This window comes from Suncus etruscus, chromosome 2 (genome assembly GCF_024139225.1).
Source record: "Suncus etruscus isolate mSunEtr1 chromosome 2, mSunEtr1.pri.cur, whole genome shotgun sequence".
NCBI lineage: Eukaryota > Metazoa > Chordata > Mammalia > Eulipotyphla > Soricidae > Suncus > Suncus etruscus.
Window position 1 is genome coordinate 117,627,513 of NC_064849.1, and position 22,270 is coordinate 117,649,782.

Here is a 22,270-nt window from a genome sequence, read left to right on the forward strand (position 1 = left end):
AATGAGGATTGCTTTTTATGGTACTAGGTAGAAAAAAGCAGAAGAAAGGAAAGAAAAAATGGCACTGGAATCTGAATGGAAAGCTACAGTAGTGGAGAAAGTGGGGCCAAGAAATCAGATTTGGGGCCTTAGCGGTGTTGCAAGCGGTAAGGCGTCTTGCCTTGTATGTGCTAGCCTAGGGCTGTCCATGGTTCGAACCCCCAGAGCGAGATTTCTGAGTACATAGCCAGGAGTAACCCCTGAGCATCACCAGGTGTGGCCCAAACACAAAAAAAGAAAAAGAAAGGAAAGGAAGAAAAGGGAAGGAAGGAAGGAAGGAAGGAAGAAAAGGGAAGGAAGGAAGGAAGGAAGGAAGGAAGGAAGGAAGGAAGGAAGGAAGGAAGGAAGGAAGGAAGGAAGGAAGGAAGGAAGGAAGGAAGGAAGGAAGGGGAAGGAAGGAAGGAAGGAAGAAAAGGGAAGGAAGGAAGGAAGGAAGGAAGAAGGAAGAAAGGAAGGAAGGGAGGGAGGAAGGAAGGAAGGAAGGAAGGAAGGAAGGAAGGAAGGAAGGAAGGAAGGAAGGAAGGAAGGAAGGAAGGAAGGAAAAGATATCAGATTTACATAAAATGGTCGAGCCAAAATATGGATCCCTCACAATAAACTATTCTGAAGTCCTTCATGAAATAAAATCATCTGCAAAAAAACTAAATATTAAATAAACAGATATCTTGCAGAGAAACTTAACCAAGGAAGGGGCTGGAGTTTAGAAGCAAAAAGCTGGTGAAGAAAAGACATTGTTCTGCAGAGCTCTCAAGGGCTTGACAGTGCAGAAACACAGGGAGAAAAGGAATGCTGTTCTGTTCTGTTTTGTTTTTATAATTGAGGAAATACATGTATATATACCAGTATTTATAGACTTTGTCAAGAACCTATATACAATGACTATATGTAATCTAAATGAATATATATGGACATAGTATTCGAATGACAGAAGAAATAACAAAAGTATAATATGTCAAATACTTTGATTGCTTCGGTTGATTTGGAAACAGCACATAGATACTGAAGTAGTTATATTAGCAGAAAGTCAGTTATAATATTAATAACTGAAAAGATATAACTGACTTTATAAAGAGAAATGTATATTTTTACATATATGTACAAATATTCTGAAATCGCGGGAGATGGCTCAGAGGGCTAGAGGGTAGACTGCATGTGGTAGCCCTAGGTTTGGTCTTAGTATCATATGGTCCCTTGGGCACTGCTGATAGCGAAATAGCTCCCCAGCAATGCCATGCATGGTTTCAAAAACAGAAACAAAACAAATAATTCTGTCCCTAATGCCATGCAAACTATTTGCAAAACTGAGATAAAAGAGGCCTTGGCGAGAAAGAAGGGAAGGAGAGGTGACTAGAAGAAACATAAAGACAAACATTCTAATGAACTCTAAGAATTTATTTCATGATCTTTTAGAAGTAATCAAAATTGACTGGGTCGGAGAAATAGCATAGAGGCAGGGTATTTGCCTTACATGCAGAAGGACCATATGGTCCTCTCTGCCTGCCTGGGGCGATTTCTGAGTGCAGAACCAGGAGTAACCCCTGAGCGTTGCCGGGTGTGACACCCCAAAAAAGAACCCCAAAGAGACCAAGTCTCTTAAACCTCACTACATGGAAATTCATTATTTTAGTACACTAAGTAATACAGTACAAAAATAGCAAGTATGGGGCCTGAGGACAGGCCAGAGGTAGGGCGTTTTCCTTGCATGCAACTGATGTAGGTTTGATCCCCAGCATCCCACAGAGTCCTCTCAACCTGCCAAGAGGAATTTCTGAGCACAGAGACAGGCTTAATCCCTGAGGGCCACCAGGTGTAGCCTCAAAACAAACTCATACACACACACACACACACACACACACACACACACACACACACACACATACACACACACACACTGAGTGACAATACAACATTGTGAGCTGAATTCTTTATACAAATAACTTAGCTACTTCTATGTGTAGTCTCCTGCTTAAATTTAAATAATGCATAATACACTTTGTCTACTTGCTTCCCTTCATCCTATCCCAATTACCTGCCCTTAATGACTTCTTTATTTTTTCCTATCTGAAGTATGGTGATTTCCATTTCAAAGAGGTGGTCTCAGTTAAATTTTGTTTATAATTAATTAAGATTAAAAAGGCTAAAGTAAGAAAAAAAACAAGCAAATATTTGTGAATAGTTTATTCTAGAAACAAAATCTACATTTCGGGGAAAATAACCCTCAAAGGTCATGTTCATGAACAAAATAGTTTTGGAGAAAGAGTAGAACTATTAGTAGAACAGATAATAGGGTTAAAAAGATCAGGGGGTTAAAACACTAAAATCACCAACAAATTTAGATACTAGTTAGTTACCAATAAATATAGATGATAGCCAATAAGTAATCTAGTTGATTCAGATAGTCACACACTATTCAAATTGGTCCTACAATAAATATATAACATTAATTTAATATATCTCTGCAAAATGCTAAGATGTTTATCCAAAGACAGTAGTAGATTACCAACTTAATTAACTAGCTTGCAGACTGCACAATAAGAAACTAGCAATTCAGACTGAAAAATAAAGTTTCCATTTTCTAAACTCCAAACCTATTTGCAAAGTCTCTTTCCTCTTTTAAACAAACTATCACAGTCCACATAGGGTTAAAAAAAATAAAAGCAAGTACCCTTGTTTTCAGAGCAGGTACAAGAATAAAGTAGAGACTTAAAAAGTGCCTGCAATACAAAGCCTTAACATCACACCCAACTCTTGAACCTTGTAAGCAATTGCTAAATACTCAAGTATTACGTCAATCCTAAAAGGCAAAAAGGAGAAATATGAGAAAAAGCACGTTACCAAACTGCCTCAGCAGTCCTCAGGGAACTTGTAGACCGGGACCTTGGCTTCATAATAATGCTCATTTTGAAGGAAAAAAAAAGTCTTCAAGTATTCCAATTAATACATTTCATCTGCCTTTTATCTTATTTTATTTTTACAAAGAAGGTCTTAAAAATATTCCATCTCCAAGGGAGGTTGCTTGAAGTAATTTAAATTTCCCGAAGTCCAACTCAGTCCGGAGAGCATAGGGAAGCTTCTAAAAAAAAAACCCAAAAACTCAGGAGCTTCTTCCCTCTTTCATACTGAATTTACCCCAACGCCCTGCAGTTCGGAAGTGACCGTTTCTTTACTGTTTTTGCATTGCCAAGGGAGGAACTGAATTTTAAATCTATTCTTCATCGGGTCACGCGGGAAAGAGTCACTTGATTAAAAAAAAAAAAGATTTTTTTTTTTCTTTTTGGAATTCCGTAAGAACAGGTTTAAAGCTTTCCAACACTCTTTAAAGATCTCAGGTAGAATGCAAAGAAAAGAAAATTGACCAGCGAGTTCCTGTGACACCGGAGAGCTGTCAGGAAAGGTCCATTTCGGGGGCAACCGCAGGGAAACACTCTTCTGCACTGAGCCAAGAAGTCGGCCAGGCAACTGAGCGCTCCCCGCTGGTGTGGGCGGTTGTTTTACCTGGGAAAGTGACTTCCGTTGTGTCCCCTGCTTAGAATGTGACTCCCAAGTCTTTGTGAATGAGAACTATCATTCAATCTGGCCCGGGTTGAAACTATTCCTCAAGGGCTGGATGACGTCTGTAGGAAGGCAGTTCAAAACATCGCAGGGAAGTGAGAGGAGTGTAAAAAAAAAAAAAATTAATAAATAAATAAAACCACCGCAACTCATGGCCGGCCTAGTTAGTCAATTGCTGAAATTTACAATGCGATGGGAGGTGTGGATAGTCCAGGGACAGAAAGAAGCCGGCCGGGTAACCCAGCCAAGCAGACAGGAGACCTCTCAAAACTTGTAAAATAATTTCCTCCTCGAGGAAATGAGGAGTCTGAGTTATTCAGGGTAAAATTCCCTGAGCACCTTTATAAGGAACACACCCTTTTTTGCTGGTTTGTTTACTTCTCCCCTCCCCACTCAAAAAAAAAAATTCCTTTTTTTCCCCCTTCTAAACCCCACATTAAAACTTGTTAGAAGTAAAACAAAAAACAAACAAACAAAAAAAACAGCCATTCCTTTTACAGCAGACTTAATATTTAAAAAGTCATAAAAAAAAAAAAGAAGAAGAAAAGTCATGCTTTGGACTTGGTGGTGGAGATATAAATTGCCTGCAAAAAATTCAACAGAGTGTGGGGCAGACATCATTGCATCAGATCACGCTGGAATGTTTCAAGTGAAAAACCTAATGTCTTTGTGTTGAACAAGAGACTGCACGTACTGAAGCTATTCACTTGCATAACGTCTTCTAAAACCTTATTTTGTTTTTGAGACTCTTATGCAAATTTCCTTGATTTCTATACACAAAGGCTTTGCTAATTCTTCAGTTTCTTCAGTAAGGAATGAGCTCATATATCATTTCAACGTCTATTATTTAGAGACCAATTCTTGCCCACAACTTTCCTCTACTGAAACAAGAATTATTCTAGTACACTAGGCGTACTCTCAGAGGATTTGAATTTCTTTTAGAAGGAGCATTTGACTACTCTGCCTATCCCATGGACATTTGCACAAAGGTCACCTATCCCTGTGGGTGTGCGATTTCAATTATTTGGGATGTAAATTATCAAGTGAAAAAAAATTTAAGCATCCTGACTCCTTAAATGACATTAGTTAGAACGTTAGTTCTCCAGTCTGACGTGAACTTGGTATTTATTTAGCATTTGCCGGCAGGATGTTGGAGTTGAATTGTGACCCACCCAAAGTACTTGGGAAATTAATGTAGAAAGGCATCCCGCCAGAGGCTCCTGCTTCATATTATAACAAACCATTCACCTCCTCTCCTACTCAGGCGGGCTTGAAAGTACCTTTATGATAAATGGCCCCTCAATGGTCTGTCCGCTTCCTAAGGTAGTGCCAATAAAAATGCTACCATATCTCATTAAATTGCTCCATTTTCATATGACTGCAGGGTGGCATTCACACATACTGAGTTCTGTGTCATGTTTAGTACACTGCTGACATATTAATTAAGGCATTGACCAACCACAGTTGTTTCTTTTTTAATAAATTCAAAGAAGGTTTGTTAAACTACTCTTGGTGGGGGAAGGTGTTTTACCTGAGAGGTTATTAACTCCTTGGAGTAAAAGTATGCAACTACTATTACTGCTTTGAAGCCCTGCTGTTTTCTAGAGTAGGGGCTAACATAACTTCTGGGTGCCATTTCAGAAAGAAAAGGATAAGCATAATAGAAAGCAGCGTCTGGATGTTAGTGTTCAACTCTCCTGAAATAATCATCCCAGTGTTCTACCATTGACCCGGAGGCGCTGTCTCTGAGAGATTGTTTAGTTCACTGACGCTCCCTTTGCTGTCATCTATACACAGGATGTTAAGCACAGTCCCTGAGTTCTTTCTCACTTTCTTGTTCCAAGGTTCCATGCATTCCAAGAACCTTTTTTTTTGAAAATCTTCACATACTTGCTGAGTGTCTTATAAACACTGTAAAAAAATAGATACCAAGAGAAAGCAAGTCCCCAACAAAGTCAGACTACAGTGAGGATGTTGACAGCATCTGCAACTAGCCAGAATAGTCAAAGCTTTTGAAACAGTACCTCATGTTGCCGTTACAGACAAAGAAAGATACATAATATTTTTAGGTCATTTAGATTTAAATTTCTATTTTTCTTCTAACATTTAATGTACTGAATTAAAAAAAAGCACTCTAATCATTCTTATTTAGTACTGTCGTGTCCTTTTCATTTAAACACATTTTCTACATAAATGTTTCTAAAAGAGTTCTTTGTAATCTGAATTGGTTCAGAATATGTTTGTGAGAAACACCGGGTTGCACCTAGTGATACTGGGTAGGGGGCAGGAGGTCATGTGGTTTTTGGATGTGGAACCAAATGGAACTGGGATCAGCCTTATGAAAAGCAACTGTACTTTCTCACTATCCATCTTTTGTAATCTCAATGTCCTATATATTTTCATCTGAAAATTTTCAGAACAGAAATGGTGCTGTTCTTTGTAGTGCCATTACTAACAAGTATGTGATTCTGTACAAGTTGACAAGAATGCTTGATTCTTGAGAGATTTTATTTTTAGGAAGTTTGTCGCCCTTTAAAAAAAAAGCACACAAAATTTGACCTAAAAACTATTATTTCTAGCATCACCTAAAGTATATAATGCATATATTTTGTTAAGTTATATACCATTATGCAGTGTACATTCTTCTCACTCTTTTTTGGACGGTAGGTTGTAGTATGTTTTTAAAGCAGTCATTTGAATGCCACCTACAAAGTCTTATAATATTTGTATTTCACACATATGATTACTTACTTGGTATATTTCTTCACTAACTACTTCTTTAAAATTTAAACTAAATTTAAGAGAACTGTGCTCTTTCTGTGGGTTTAACATATGGATTATATTTTTCCAAAAGTACAAGTATTAATAATAATAATAAATCCAAATGCCAACTAAATATTTCCTGTACTTCGTAGTGGTGTCAGAGAGCAAAGTGGACAGTTCACATGTGAAAATATGCAATAGACTAGGTGGGTACACACTACACCATGATTTTCTCTTTCCCTATCACCCACAAACATGGCTTGTGGGAATAATAACAGTTACCAAGAACAATGAATTAGACATAAAATATTAAATGAAAGCAATGGAAAGAATAATTGTAGCATACAACCTGAGATTTCTTACTTAATACTTTGAAATATAATTTTCTGTCCAATTTCATATCTCTGTCCTCTATGCAAATATTATTTTCAGGTTACAATATATAATCTATATTTTTCAAATGATTATGAGCAGATTTCTTAGAACCACATTATGAACTATCACAATAGCTAAACCTGCCAACTGCACTCAAATTCAGACTAAGGATGTGTCAAGTAATACTTTTAGGAAAAATTAGCAAAGAATTAGAAACTCTTGGTGAGTTATATTTATTTTCCCCTTTCTGATATTTCACATTGTATTTTAACATTAATAAGAACAAAACTCTTAACAACAAGCATTTGAACCACAAGCATTTCCTTGTTATTAAGGAATAGTGTTTTTGCCTTATCTTAAGGAATATTTCAGATCAGATAATAAATTAATCTTTAGGTTTAAGGAATTTCTCATAAAATATGTGTCTCCTTGGGAAGAGTTTCATAAGTTCTATGGAAAAACCCAGAGGATTATATTTTGAAGAGCTCTGAAGCTCATGTTTCTTTCCTCTTTTGAAAAAAATCAGGCTTAGTAATAATAATGATAATAATAATAAATACTTTAGTGCCATCCTAACTTCTTAAAATTTTGCCTTTGTTGCTAAATCTAAATACAGTGTTGCCCAGATATGAAATTAATGTGAAAGCTTCTTACTATGTCTTTTGTATGTTTTGTAGTTTTAGGTCTTATATTTAAATCTTTAATCTCTTTGTGTGAATTTTATAATATGTAAGATAGAGGTCTAGTTATATTTTCTTTTATGGAGCCAAAGATGGGGTATACCTAGAGATGATCAGTGGTTACACAGGGTTCTTTGTTTAGGCATCACACTTGGAGTTACTGGGAAACCATATGCAGTGCCAGGATCAAATTGGGGCGGGTCACTAAAAGGCAAACACCTTAACTATTACTTGAATATTTATTTTTTTCTTTTATGTGTACATAAGTTATTTTCCCAAATTCTTTAATTAAAGAGTTTTTTCTTTCCCATGAATGTTCTTGGTACCTTTGACAACAAATAATGAATTTTCTTGGCACCTTTGACAACAAATAATTGACGGGGCTGGACAAATAGCATGGAAGTAAGGCATTTGCCTTTCATGGCAGAAGGTCAGTGGTTCGAATCCCAGTATCCCATATGGTCCCCTGAGCCTGCCAGGAGCGATTTCTGAGCATAGAGCCAGGAGTAACCTCTGAGCGCTGCTGGTGTGACCCCCCATAAAAACAAACAAACAGAAACCCCCAAGTAATTGACAAAATATTGCATGAGTTTATTTCTCAGCTCTCTATTCTGTTCTATTGATTGCATTTTGGTTTTTGAAAGTGCCAGACTATTTTGATTACTATAGTTTTCCAGAATAGTTTGAAATCAAGAAGTGGCTAAGACAACATTAGCTGTTCTGAGTTTTGATGATACCACATAAATTTTAGAAAAATTTATAGAATATTTATTCTATTTTATGGAAAATTAATTAAAATTTTGATTGTATAGCATTGCATCACTGTATCAATCTAAAACTTTTCTGTACACTAAAGGAAACAACAAAATGAAAAGGCCACTTTTATTTAGAACATTTTTAAGTCATATATGTGAGGTTTTTATATATATATTATATGTATATATAAAATCTTTATTTAAGAACCATGATTTTAAATGTGATAGTAGTTGGGTTTCAGCCATAAACAGAACAACCCCCTTCATCATTGCAACATATGTATAAAAAATATGTAAGGTCTTTGGGGCAGAGCGAGAGTATAGCAGTAAAACATTTGCCTTACACATGGCCAATACAGGATGGGTCCCGGTTAGAATCCTGACATCCCATATGGTCCACCAAGCCTGCCAGGAGTGACTTCTGAGCCAGGAGTAATCCCTGAACACTGCTAGGTGTAACCCAAAAACCTATATATATATATAGTTCATGTATATAGATATACATACACACATATATGTATATGTATATATATTATACTGTATATGGAATTCATACATGCAAATAGCAAAACACCCTAAGCAATTTTATTTTAAAAATGGACAGTGGAGGGGCAGAACAATAGCACAGTGGTAGGGTGTTTGCCTTGCAAGCAGTCAACCCTGAAGGGGCCACGGTTAGATTCCCAGCATCCCATATGGTCCCCTGAGACTTACAGAAGTGATTTCTGAACACAGAGCCAGGAATACTACCCCTGAGTGCTACTAGATGTGGCCCAAAAAACAAGCAAACAAAAAGACAGTGGATAGGCTAGAGTTAGAGTACAATGGATAGGATATTTGCACAGAGCTAGGAATAAACTCTCAGCACAGCTAACCAAAATAATGATGATGATAATAATATTAATACCAACAATATTAAAAATAAAATAAATAAGTAGTAGATAAATAAAACAGACAGTAAAATTAATAATAATCAAAACAATAATGTAAATAAATAATGGCATCATGGTAAATATGTTTCCTCCATTTTTTTCACTTAGTCTACAATCAACAAATCAACTGAAAGTACATAGAGTTCATCTCTTCCTCATTCAAGGACATTAGAGAGATTCACATATCTGTGTTACTGTAGGTGCACAAATCTGATCTTATGCAGGTGGTAGAAAAGGAGAGAGCAGAGAACTGGTTAGTTCTATCTTTGACTCTGGGGAGGGCAAGGCAGAGATGGAATTCAAGTCCACACCATGAGTTCCAGTAAATCCCAAAGTGGAAGACCAAGTGACACATCACAACAGATCCTCCACCAAAGAGAATGTTAGAGCCACCTTACATAGCTACAATGTCACCTCACTTCCCCTACCCTGCAGGGTATTGACAATGAAGTTTCAGTTCCTGTACCCCATGGAGGAGGGGCAGTAGGGCCACAGACACCAGCCAGAATTCTCCCTAATTACCTCAAAGCAGCAGGCAAACATCCAAGGAATGCTTCCCTCCCCTTCCTACTAACACAGCATCCATTGTCTGCACTACCTGCACCCACACTGACGCAACAGTTAGTGGCAGCTGCAAACAACCAAAATTAAAGCCATAGCACCACCTGTTGGTGCTATGAAAAACATATAATTAACAAAGTTTATTTACTAATTCAGACCAAAAAATTAAGTAAGAAACTATGGTCTTAAATGTTTCTAAATCTGATGGTGTTTATATTAAGTCCACCAAGAATCAAAAGAATACACTTCAGTTCATACTTGCATATGAAAAATTCTCAGAAATAGAACATATATTGAAATCCAGAACAAACTTAAAGAATTTCCGAAGATTAAAAATATGCCAAGAGATGGGGGCTGTAGCGATAGCACAGCAGTAGGGCATTTGCCTTGCAGGCAGCCAACCTGGGATAGACCCGAGTTTAATTCTAAACATCCCATATGATCCCTGAGCCTGCCAAGAGCAATTTCTGAGCTCAGAGCCAGGAATAATCCCTGCGAGTTGCTGGGTGTGGCCTCAAAACCAAGATAGAGAGATAAATAGATAGAGTATATATATATATGTATATATATACACACAATATATATATATATTAAGAGAAACTATAAACAAATATTGGGAGCTAAATAATATGTTACTGCACAACTGTTGCATCAACAGGGAAATCAAAAGAAAAATGGGAGAATGCCTACAATGAAAAAAATATAAGCTTGTCAAACCTATGGTAGGTATATGGGCCAAATTTGCCTTGCATGCAGAAGGACGGTGGTTCAAATCCCGGCATCCCATATGGTCCCCCGAGCCTGCCAGGAACAATTTCTGAGCATAGAGTCAGGAGTAACCCCTGAGCACGGCCAGGTGTGATCCAACCCCCCCCCAAAAAAAAAAACCAAAAACAAACAAACAAAAAAAAACCTTATGGTATGCACCAAAATAGGGCAGAATAAAAAAGAAGTTTAAAACAAAACCTATCTAAAGAAATAAGAAAAATCACACAAATAATAACTCCTTATATCTAAAGTAACTAGGAAAAGAAGATACAACTAAAGGACAATAGAAAGAAGAAATAAGAGTGAAATAAATTAAAAAATATATAAAAGGTTAATAAAACCAAGAGATGATTATTTAAACTATTAGATAAAATAAAAGGACCTGTAACTAGATTCAATATGATACAAGAAACATTTAAAGATCACTCATTAAATCACAATTAAAAATGTTACAACATAAAATCAAAAGATTATAATAAATTATATTGATACATTAAAATATTGAGCCTCATAAGAGTAATGCATAAATTGTTAAAGATATGCAAGACTATGAGGCTGAATCAAGAAGAACTAGAACATCTGAACAGTCTGATCATGTGTAACAAAACTGAAATTTCCCTCAAACTAAAGCAAGGTAAGTGAACAGGATTTAAATTCTTCCTTCAAATAAAAGCTTAGGACAAGACAGCTGCGTCAGTGAACCATAAACTTTAGGGATTCAAATACTATACAAATTCTTCAAAATATCAGAGAAGGGAAATATTTTTTTTATCATTTTTGATGAAAATATTATCCTAAAAACTACACAACAGCATTACACACAGAAATAAAACAAGAGATATATCTCTGGGGCCGGTGACGTGGCGCTAGAGGTAAGGTGTCTCCCTTGCAAGCACTAGACACGGAAGGACCGCGGTTTGATCCCCTGGCGTCCCATATGGTCCCCCCAAGCCAGGGGTGATTTCTGAGCGCTTAGCCAGGAGTAACCCCTGAGCATCAAATGGGTGTGGCCCAAAAAAAACAAAAAAAAAGATATATTTCTGATAAACATAGATGAAAAATATCCCCAACAAAATGCTAGCCAATTAAAGTCAATAGTATATTAAAAGTATCATGTATAAATATCATGTGAAGTTATGCTAGGGATGCAAGGATGATTTAATATGCAAAAGTCAATTACTCTGATAGACAGAAAATTAAAAGAGCTGAGAGAGAGTGAGAGAGAGAGAGAAAAAAATTTCTTGGAGGCAGCCTGGGAAGAGGCAGAAGGAAAACTGGGGACATTGTTGTTGAGATATGTGTACTGGTAAAAGAATGGGCATTAGAACACAGCATGACTGAAACTCAATCATGAACAATTTTGTACCTGTGCATTTCATGGTGAGTCAATTAAAACATATTTTTTAGAAAAAGATATATTTCTTTATAATTAAAAATAAAATAAAGTTGGACATAAAAAAGAACACATTTCAACATAATATAGGCCATATATGACAAACTCACCTAACATCATATTCAATAGTAAAAAGCTTAAAGTTTTACCTCTCTTATGACAAAAAGATGAAATGGCTACTCTTATCAACATTATTCAATCTAGCATTGTAATTGCAAGAAAGTCTTGCCAGAAATGTAGGCAATAAATAAAACATTTAAAATGTCCAAATCTTATTAAGTAAAGCTATAATTCTTTGTGGATGATCAGATACTATATATATCAATATAATATACAAAAAAAGGGGGGCGGAAAGATAGCATGGAGGTATGGCATTTGCCTTGCTTTCAGAAGGACAGTAGTTCGAATCCTGACATCCCATATGGTCCCCCCAAGCCGGCCAGAAGCGATTTTTGAGCATAGAGCCAGAAATAACCCCTGAGTGCTGCCGGGTATGACCCCAAAACAACAAACAAACAAAAAATATATATATAATACAGCCATAGACTATATAATATAATATATGGCATGAGACTTAAAATATTTTTGAAATAAATATTACAGCAGGCTACAGTTATGAACTACATAAATAAAAATTTATTACATTTGGTTAGCAGAAAGATAAAATAATTCATTTATAACCATATTAAAAAAATAAGGTTGGAGTGGTGGTGCAGCCGTAAGGCGTTTGCCTTGCACGTGTCTGACCTAGGGCAGACCTCGGTTCAACCCATCGTCGACCCATATGGTCCCCCAAGCCAGGATCGATTTCTGAGTGCAGAGACAGAAGTAACCCCTGAGCGTCACCGAGTGTGGCCCAAAAACCAAAAACCAAAAAAAAAAAAATTTTTAGAATAAATTTAACCAGAAAGATGAAATATGTATACACTGAAAATTTCAAGATATTGTTGAAAGAAATAGAAGACAAAAATAAATAAAAATATATGCCTTCATAATTAAAATAATTAATGATGTTAAAATTTCTTTATTGAACTTTATTGGGTTTCTTTCATGCAACTCCTGGTAGTTCTCAGGGCTTTAAAAAAATGTCAAAAATGATTTTGAAAGCATAAATGACCCTAAAATGACAAAGCAATTTTCAGGAAAAAGAGACCAAACTGCACATGCTCCAAGCTACACTACAAAGCTACAGTACTCCAAAAGCTTGGTACTGGCACACACACACACACACACACACACACACACACACACACACACACACACACACCTCAAAGGTATAAAACTAAAATGCTAGAAATAAAATAACAGGAATGTTAATAACTGATTTATTAAAATGAGCCAAGAACAATATACATCCAATAAATTTGTCTGGGAAATCTGTGAATAAAGAAAAGGAGAAAAGATATAGTGGATTTTCATTTCTGTATTCCCAGTGTCTGCCCCTAAATAGGCACATGTACCTCTGCAATGTAGGTTTCTTGAAAATTGGGAATGGGATTATTCATCTTTGTATTCACAGTTTGAGCATAATATCTAATTCAGAGTGTTAACTAAACAACAGAATAAATCTTTTATCTAGGGTGGCAGATAAACTTTTATTCCTGTGCCCTTTAGTAGCATTTGCTTCATGGCTGGAATCATATTTCAAAATCTAGTCCTTCTGTCCTATTTTTCAGAAACCTTTATCCTTGAAATCTACTTTAGACAATGTCCATTATTTTTCCAAAACAGAGATCCTACTTTCTTTTTTTTTTTTTTTTTTTTTTTTTTTTTTTTTTTTTTTTGGTTTTTGGGTCACACCTGGCAGTGCTCAGGGGTTATTCCTGGCTCCAGGCTCAGAAATTGCTCCTGGCAGGCACAGGGGACCATATGGGGCGCCGGGATTCGAACCGATGACCTCCTGCATGAAAGGCAAACGCCTTACCTCCATGCTATCTCTCCGGCCCCAGATCCTACTTTCTTACAATAAAATTTTTCTTTTTTTTTTTTTTTTTTTTTTTTTTTTTTTGGTTTTTTTGGGCCACACCCAGCGGTGCTCAGGGGTTACTCCTGGCTGTCTGCTCAGAAATAGCTCCTGGCAGGCACGGGGGACCATATGGGACACCGGGATTCGAACCAACCACCTTTGGTCCTGGATCGGCTGCTTGCAAGGCAAACGCCGCTGTGCTATCTCTCCGGGCCCACAATAAAATTTTTCTGTAAAGAAAAATAAATTGGTTTGGGTAATAAATGTACTAAAAAATGTTTTAGGTAGGCAATAAGTTGATACTAATATCATTTTAAAAAGAATTTTATTTCTGTACTTTTTAAAATTTTTATTTATTTGTTTGTTTGTTTTGAGTCATGCCCAGCAACACTCAGGAGTCACTCCTGGCTCTGCAATCAGAAGTCACTCCTGATAGGCTGGGGGACCATATGGAATGCCGGAATTCGAACCATCTGTATTGTATTGTGGTCGGTCCTGTATTGGCCACAAGCAAGGCAAACGCCTTACTGATGTGCTATCATTCAGGACCTAGGAATTTTACTTTTTTGTTGTTGTTGTTGATTTTTTTTTCGGCCACACCCAGTGACACTCAGTGGTTGCTCTTGGCTCTGCGCTCAGAAATCGCTCCTGGCTTGGGGACCATATGGGACGCCAAGGGATCAAACCGAGGTCCATTCTAGGCTAGAATGCACAAGTCAGATATATTAACACTTGCGCCACCACACCAGCACCAGGAATTTTATTTCTAAAATAAAAAAAATAATTTTAATCTGGAGAAGTAATATATAATAACCTAATCAACCCAGATACAGCATTTGAATTCTATTAGAGAACTTTTGGAGTTCAATTGAAAAAAAAATGACCTTCCCTGGAAATTTCTCCAAATTTTGGCAGGACAATGAGGAGGTTGCTTGTAGAAATTTGAAAAAAACACATGGACTATGAATGAGATGACGGTGTTTCTGGAGGGAAAATCTATAATCTAGCCAAGATTCTAAGAAACAGATTGGGCTAGTCATAAGCAGTTTATGAATATTAGCACATTTACTTTTACAGCAGTCACATAAAGACATTATACGCCAGTTTATCAAATGTGAAAAACTAAAGTGCAGAGTGCTTTCCCAAATAGTTGGATGAAAGAAGTAGGCAAGACTCTGGCCTCTGGATTAAGGAGAAAATATCTGAAAATGACAACACAGATCCCATGTCACTGAAAATTCAACATGTGCTAGGTCCTGGGAATGAAAGTCTGTACAAATCACTTCACTTAATATTTAAAACAAATCATGAGCTAGGTACTGTTATGTAGCTATAAATAATGTAAGCAACTGAGGTCTAGAGGAAATTAAGCATCATATTTGAGTTATTAAGTTAGGATTTAAATTTGTATATTTGAAGAACCTAGAATCATCTGGGGGAAAACTAGAATCTCAAGAACTAAGCAAATAGCAACTTAATAGAAAAAAATATTTAAATTGTTAAACAATTGTTATAGAAAGGGATAAACTCATTGCTCCTAGTAATATTTTTGGTGACAACATTAAAAGTATGGGAAATTAACAATTACTTTATAACAGCATTAATATTTGAATATTTTGAGCTTTATTTAAATATCAACCAGCAGTGAATATACAAATATATTCAACAGTAACTTTTTAAAGGTGGGGACAACTGGAAATGCTCAGGGATTCTTCTGGCTATATGCTCAGGAACTCTTAGCAAAGCTCAGGGACCATATGGACTGTCAGGAATTGAACCAGGAACAGATGCATGCAAAGCAAGCATCCAACCTGCTATAACATTGTTCAAGCCTCCTTAACAGTAACTTTTGAAAAATTCATTTTTGTTTTGATATTTTCTTTTCTGAAAATAAAGAAAAATTTCCCCTTTTTAATCCAAGCACAATTACTTGAGGGGTATTATATTTGCAGTTAACTTGTTTTAAGACTTGGTCACTTTACTTTTATTAAGTTCAGTTTCAATTTACCATTACAAAAAACATCTCTGTATTTTTCAAGTTTTACACCTGAGACTCACTTTATTTCCTTTTTTTTTTTTTTTGGTTTTTGGGCCACACCCGGCGGTGCTCAGGGGTTACTCCTGGCTGTCTGCTCAGAAATAGCACCTGGCAGGCACGAGGGACCATCTGGGACACTGGGATTCAAACCAAGCACCTTAGGTCCTGGATCAGCTGCTTGCAAGGCTAACACCACTGTGCTATCTCTCCAGTCCCCTGAGACTCACTTTAAATGCTTAAGTATGACTCATATTTGTAGAACTTTCAATTAGTTTTTTTGTTTTTTACACAAACACTTCCCCGGAAAAGATAGGGAAGATGACTGATATCATTTATTCCAACTTTGTTTATCAATCTGTTCCCTTGGAATAAAAGACAGGCTGTTCATTCCAGGCATGCAGTGACCTCTAACAAAGTATTTGCAAACAACAGAACTGTGACATTTAGAGTTACTGCTTTAGTGTGTTCTCTGTGCTCTTAAATGGAGTCTCTGACTTGATATTTTTGCAAAAATAAAAAAATGGATAGAAAGGGTCTTTGTTATGGCAGTGGTAACTGACTGGAGGTACTTTACGAAAAGTTAAAGGAAAATGACTTTCAAATAATAATGTCAAAGTGATCTCTTTCAAGATAGAATGTCATTCTATCTAAGTGAGAAATTAGGTGCAAACTCTCACACCCTAGTCCGTGGAAGTCAACTCTTCGTTGAGTTAATAATTATACTAGAGTCTCATTTCCAAAGGATTTAAATTATTCCCAAATGATTCACAGATTCCTCTGAAGATAATCTTTTTTTCTCTTAAAGTTACTTTACAGTATCTGAGCATTATAATTTGAAGTATAGTGATTTAAACAATATTAATGAAGAACATATTATTGAAAAAAAGCTTAAAAAAGGGTAGTAGCAAATCAACAGAAATTTTATTATCTTTTAAACATCATATCAATATATTAAAATGTATATACTTTCACATTATATAATATTTTTGCTGCAAAAATCTGAAAGTAACTTTATAGGCTAATTTTGAAATTATCTGGCTACTATAAAATAATTAAACAACTAAGATCTGTAATTCCAGAGATATGACTGAGACAACTACAACTGAGCAAAACTTCTGGAAACATAATGAAAGACTCTATCCTAGACTTTGTCCTAGGATTAGTGCAAAAGCAAAGACTGCCAACTACAGAAGACTGATTAAAAACAATAGTGATGGAACAGAACTTATAGAACCGTAACGAAAGACTCCATCCTAGGCTCCACCCCATGAGATCCACGAAATATGTACCAAGACCTCTAGCTACAGAGGCCTGATTTTATTATCCACAACTGAGTGGAAAGTTTCCAGACATCACAAAAGGACTTAGGGGAGCGAGAGTAAAAGAGCATGTATGGAGCCTGTAGTTATACCCATGACTGTATTCATCAAGGACGAAGAAACCCTGTATCTTTTAGGCCAAGGGAATTCCTTTTCTAATCTCCCCAATTTTTACTGTGCCTATGCAAAAAAAAAAAAAAAAAAAAGTAGAACAAGATAATTTTTTTTTTCTTTCAGTTTTTGGGCCACACCTGGTGGTGCTCAGGGGTTACTCCTGGCTGTCTGCTCAGAAATAGCTCCTGGCAGGAAGGGGACCATATGGGACGTTGCGATTCGAACCAACCACCTTACGTTCTGGATCGGCTGCTTGCAAGGCAAATGCCGTTGTGCTATCTCTCCTGCCCCACAAGTTAATTTTTTTTTGTAATTGTTTTTGTTGTTATTGCTTTTTTTTGTGCTTTGTTTTGTCTTTATTTTGGGACCATGATTATTGTTTGGTTGTTGTCTTTATTGTTGTGGTGCTTTTCAGGTTTTATTTTGTTTGTTTTTGTTCAATTATTTTTGTATTGTTGTTATGTTTTCTATTTTTTCCCCTTTCTTACACTGATATTTATAGGCTCTAGAAGGACTCCTCCCGTTTTTTCCTAGTTTGATTTTGCCCCCCACCCTTTTTTCTTTTCTTTTCTTTCTTTTCTTTTTCTTTCCTTCAAACAGAACCAAATAACTTGAACCATCTTGTTCTGCCTCCAAATTGAGGGGGAAATAATGGAGGGCACCAAGACCAGTCACATGAACATTGAGTAGAAATAAAAAATGATCAGACTTGAACACCAAATCCAAAGCCAACTTCAACAGAATCTATACCCAATATACAACAAGCTAGACACAGAAGGGACCACTTATACTAGAACCCTGGGGGACAAAGGAGGAGGATATGAGATGCATGCTGGGAACAGGGGTGGAGGGAGGACAACATTGGTGGTGGGAATGCCCTTGATTCAATGTCACTATATACCTAAAATATTATTGTGAAAGATTTGTTTGTTATCTACTTTAGTCAAAATAAAATTAGCCAAAAGAAAGAAAGAAAGAAAGAAAGAAAGAAAGAAAGAAAAGAAAGAAAAAAGAAAGAAAGAAGAAAGAAAGAAGAAAGAAAAGAAAAATGACTACAGCAACAAGAAAAAATAATTAATTATTGACCATAATTTCTCTGAAATCCTCAATTGGTGTACAAAATGAAATAATAAAAGCCCTCCAGCCTTTTATTTTCCAATATAATGAAAACTCTAGAAATATATATTTGGCATTTAGTGAAGTTGACATACTATATTTGATCATCTAATTAAACTTTAATCTTGATTTGCAATTTTATTTTTGTATTCTATTTTATTTTTCAGTTCTCAAAAGTTTTTTATGGAGCCATAAAAATAATTACAGGATCTAGACAAAAAGTATGATAGTATATATTTTGGATATGAGATTTAGAGATGGAATCTGGGATGAAGGGGATTTCTGGGAAGAGGTGATTCATGCATTCTGAGACATTTATTACTTCCAGACTGCACTCTATTTCCTGAACTAGTCTGATAATTGTGAGCTATACTTACTTGCTAAATAGTGAACTAAAGTAGTAAGCATTTATGCTGAGGCTTACACATGATCCAGCTCATATTAGATATGAGAGATGATAAAGCACAAGATATGACTACCACCATTGGACCTAATAATTTTAGGTAAGATGAGAAATTATATTATTTAAAATAACACTCTGATATTTAAAAATCATGAATCTAGGTTATGGGTACTTCACTAATCAAATTATAATAACATTATCTGACTATATTCAAATAATTCGTTAAATTGCTATTTACTAGATTGACCAGTGGTTTATAAATTGTTATCAAAGCAAATTAAGGGAAAAAGGGACTAATTTTATTTTCACTCAGTCCCAGTGATTTATTTTGAGATAAGATTAAGTGCCTATTTCAATTAAGGAAACTGGAAACATGAATAGTAGATGTCAGTTTAAAGTGAAACAGATCTAACTGAATTTCTTTTTTCTTTTCTTCTTTCTTTCTTTCTTTCTTTCTTTCTTTCTTTCTTTCTTTCTTTCTTTCTTTCTTTCTTTCTTTCTTTCTTTCTTTCTTTCTTTCTTTCTTTCTTTCTTTCTTTCTTTCTTTCTTTCTTTCTTTCTTTCTTTCTTTCTTTCTTTCTTTCTTTCTTTCTTTCTTTCTTTCTTTCTTTCTTTCTTTTTTTTTTTTGGTGTTTGGGCCACACCCGGCAGTGCTCAGGGGTTACTCCTGGCTGTCTGCTCAGAAATAGCTCCTGGCAGGCTTGGGGGACCATATGGGAGGCGGGATTCGAACCAGCCACCTTAGGTCCTGGATCGGCTGCTTACAAGGAAAACGCCGCTGTGCTATCTCTCCAGCCTCAATCTAACTGTTAAATCTTCTTTCCTTGAATCATTTGCTTAGTGGCCACAGTCAAAACTTTATTTCTCTAAAGTAAGACTGGTTTCAAAGGATAAGTAAAATGCATCACTTTTAAATAGTATATTTGTCATATATTTTAATAATTAGAGCCCTTTCTTCATAATTGTTATTACTATAAGGTTTGATAATAGAAGTAATATAGTTTTAGTAATGCTGAGGAGCACCTGCCTTCGTGGACTAGCATAATGATTGAGTAAGTAGGTTACTAGATGATATTTTATTTTATTTTATTTTTAACTAAATTTTAAGTTGTTTTATATGTAAGCATTATAGCCAACAATTGTATTGGCTTTATATATACATATATATCACATATATATGTTTGTCATGATTCTACATCATGCCCACTGTCAGAGTACAAGGATCCCTCTATCATTATTCCATAGTTCCCACCCTTGCTCCCACCCTCAGACCAATTATAAAGGCTTAAGTAATGTTCCTGACTCAATGGGAACATTTGAAAAGTAAAGTCTGGCCTACTGGGTCACAGCTTATCATATTAGAGGATGATGAGTCATCATTACCTACTAACCCCTGTAATAGCATGGAAAATTTACCACCAACTCACCTATCTGAGTGATATATCTTTGGTCCAAAGTGATATCTTTGGTCCAAACCCCAAACTACCTGCTTTTAGGATCTCAGCACTCATTTCTGAGAATATTTGTCCCAATTATTTCTTGATAAAGAATGGAAAGAAGAGGAAATTGCTGTAGAGAATTTTAGTTATGAGTCTTAAGATTATATAAAATTAAGTGTAAAAACAATGTATATTAAAATATTTAATAATAATAATACAACATATGTATTTCATCTGAAATCTATAGATTTTATGCTATATATGCTGTTATAGTCTGTTAACAGACCACTTCCCAATCACATACACACAACTGTTCTCTTTGCCCAATTTCCCACTCCAATTCCCTTCCTCTCTTGTAACCAAGATTTTATTCCCATAATCTTAGAATTTGTTCTAGTTTTGTTTAGTTTTCACATTTGCTAATTTTCTACCTATAAGATAAATAATATAGTATTTTCTTAATTTTTCCATTCATCTGTAAGTACTTACTCAGGTTGTTTGCTATATCTTTGCTACTGAAAATAATGCTTCATTGCATGCATGGATATATATATATATAATTTGAAATATTTAAATAATATCTATAGATTAATGCCTATCCATAACATATGGTAGACCGACTCAAATATTTTGAGGAATCCACACTATTTTTACAGTGGCTGCACTATTTTATATTTCCATATATTGTGGGATAATTTTTCTCTACATCCTTACCAAAATTTATTCTTTGTCTTTTTTATAATAAATATTTTAACTGCTGTGAAATAACATCTTGTTACTATTTAAAATTTTCTTTTTTCTATTGACAAATGGTGAAGATCATTTTATGTCTATTGGTTAGCATATCTCTTCTTTGGGAAAATTTCTATTTAGATCCTTTGCCTATAAGCAGGGGTGGAGAACAAGACGCGCTCGAGCCGCATGCGGCTCCCGACCAAAATGAATGCGGCTCTTTGCCTCTTATTATTTTGTATGCTGTGGCTCTTGCCAAGTTTGGATTTTGTTCTGCTGCTTCTGAGGAGGGATCTCTGAGGAGAGATCTCCGAGCATGGAGTCCCGCCCCCAGGCTGCGTCCTCCAGTCTCTCATCCCTGGAAATAACTGCATGGGCCAGCGAGCTGGGCAACCGGTGTGTCACATGTTGGGTCACTTGTTGCCGTCAGTTCTTAGTGTGGAGGACGCAGCACACCCTCACCATCAGTGCAGAATTTTGACCCTCACTCAAAATGGCAAAATGCAATATATCTTTAATAGATTATTGTTAAAATTAGATGCTTTTGTGTGAGTGTTGTTTGTCTTTTTTGGCAGGTGACTGCGTGGTGTGGCTCTCTGACTCTCACAGTTTAAAATTTTGGCTCTTTGTGTTAAACTTGTTCGCCACCCCTGCCTATAAGTATAATGTTTTTTTTTAACTTTAAATCAAGGAAAAACTCAATTAAAAACAAAGATTTTTTTGATTTATATTTGGTGACTATATATATATATATATATATATATATATATATTACCACATTGTGAATACAGTAGACTCAAATCTGGGACACTGCATCATTTAAAGATATTGGACTCAGAATTTAGAATTAGTACAATCATACAGCTTATGACTGAAACAACTTTCTTTTATATGCTTTAAACATTAAAAACATTTCTTCTTTTTTGAGGGTGAGGGTGGCCACATTCAGTGGTGATTAGATGATTAGGTGATTACTTATCCTTGGTTCTTTATTCAGATTCCTTGCAGTGCTGGAATAAAACCCAGTTCATTTACATACAAGGCAAGGGATCAAACCATTGTACTATATCTTTGGTCCAAAGTTAGTTCTTTTAAAATAAATGAACCTGTTACCTGATTCCTTCTTTGCACATTGAATACATATTTTGCTGTTGTTAGAGAGCTTGAATAGTTGACAACAAGAGAAATGCATGAGAATATAAATTGGTACAGCCTTTATGGAAAATGTGAAGGTTTCTCACATATATAGAAAATATATATGTGCTACCATGTGATCCAGTGTTCTCACCATCGAACATATAGTTAAAGAAAATGAAATTACTATC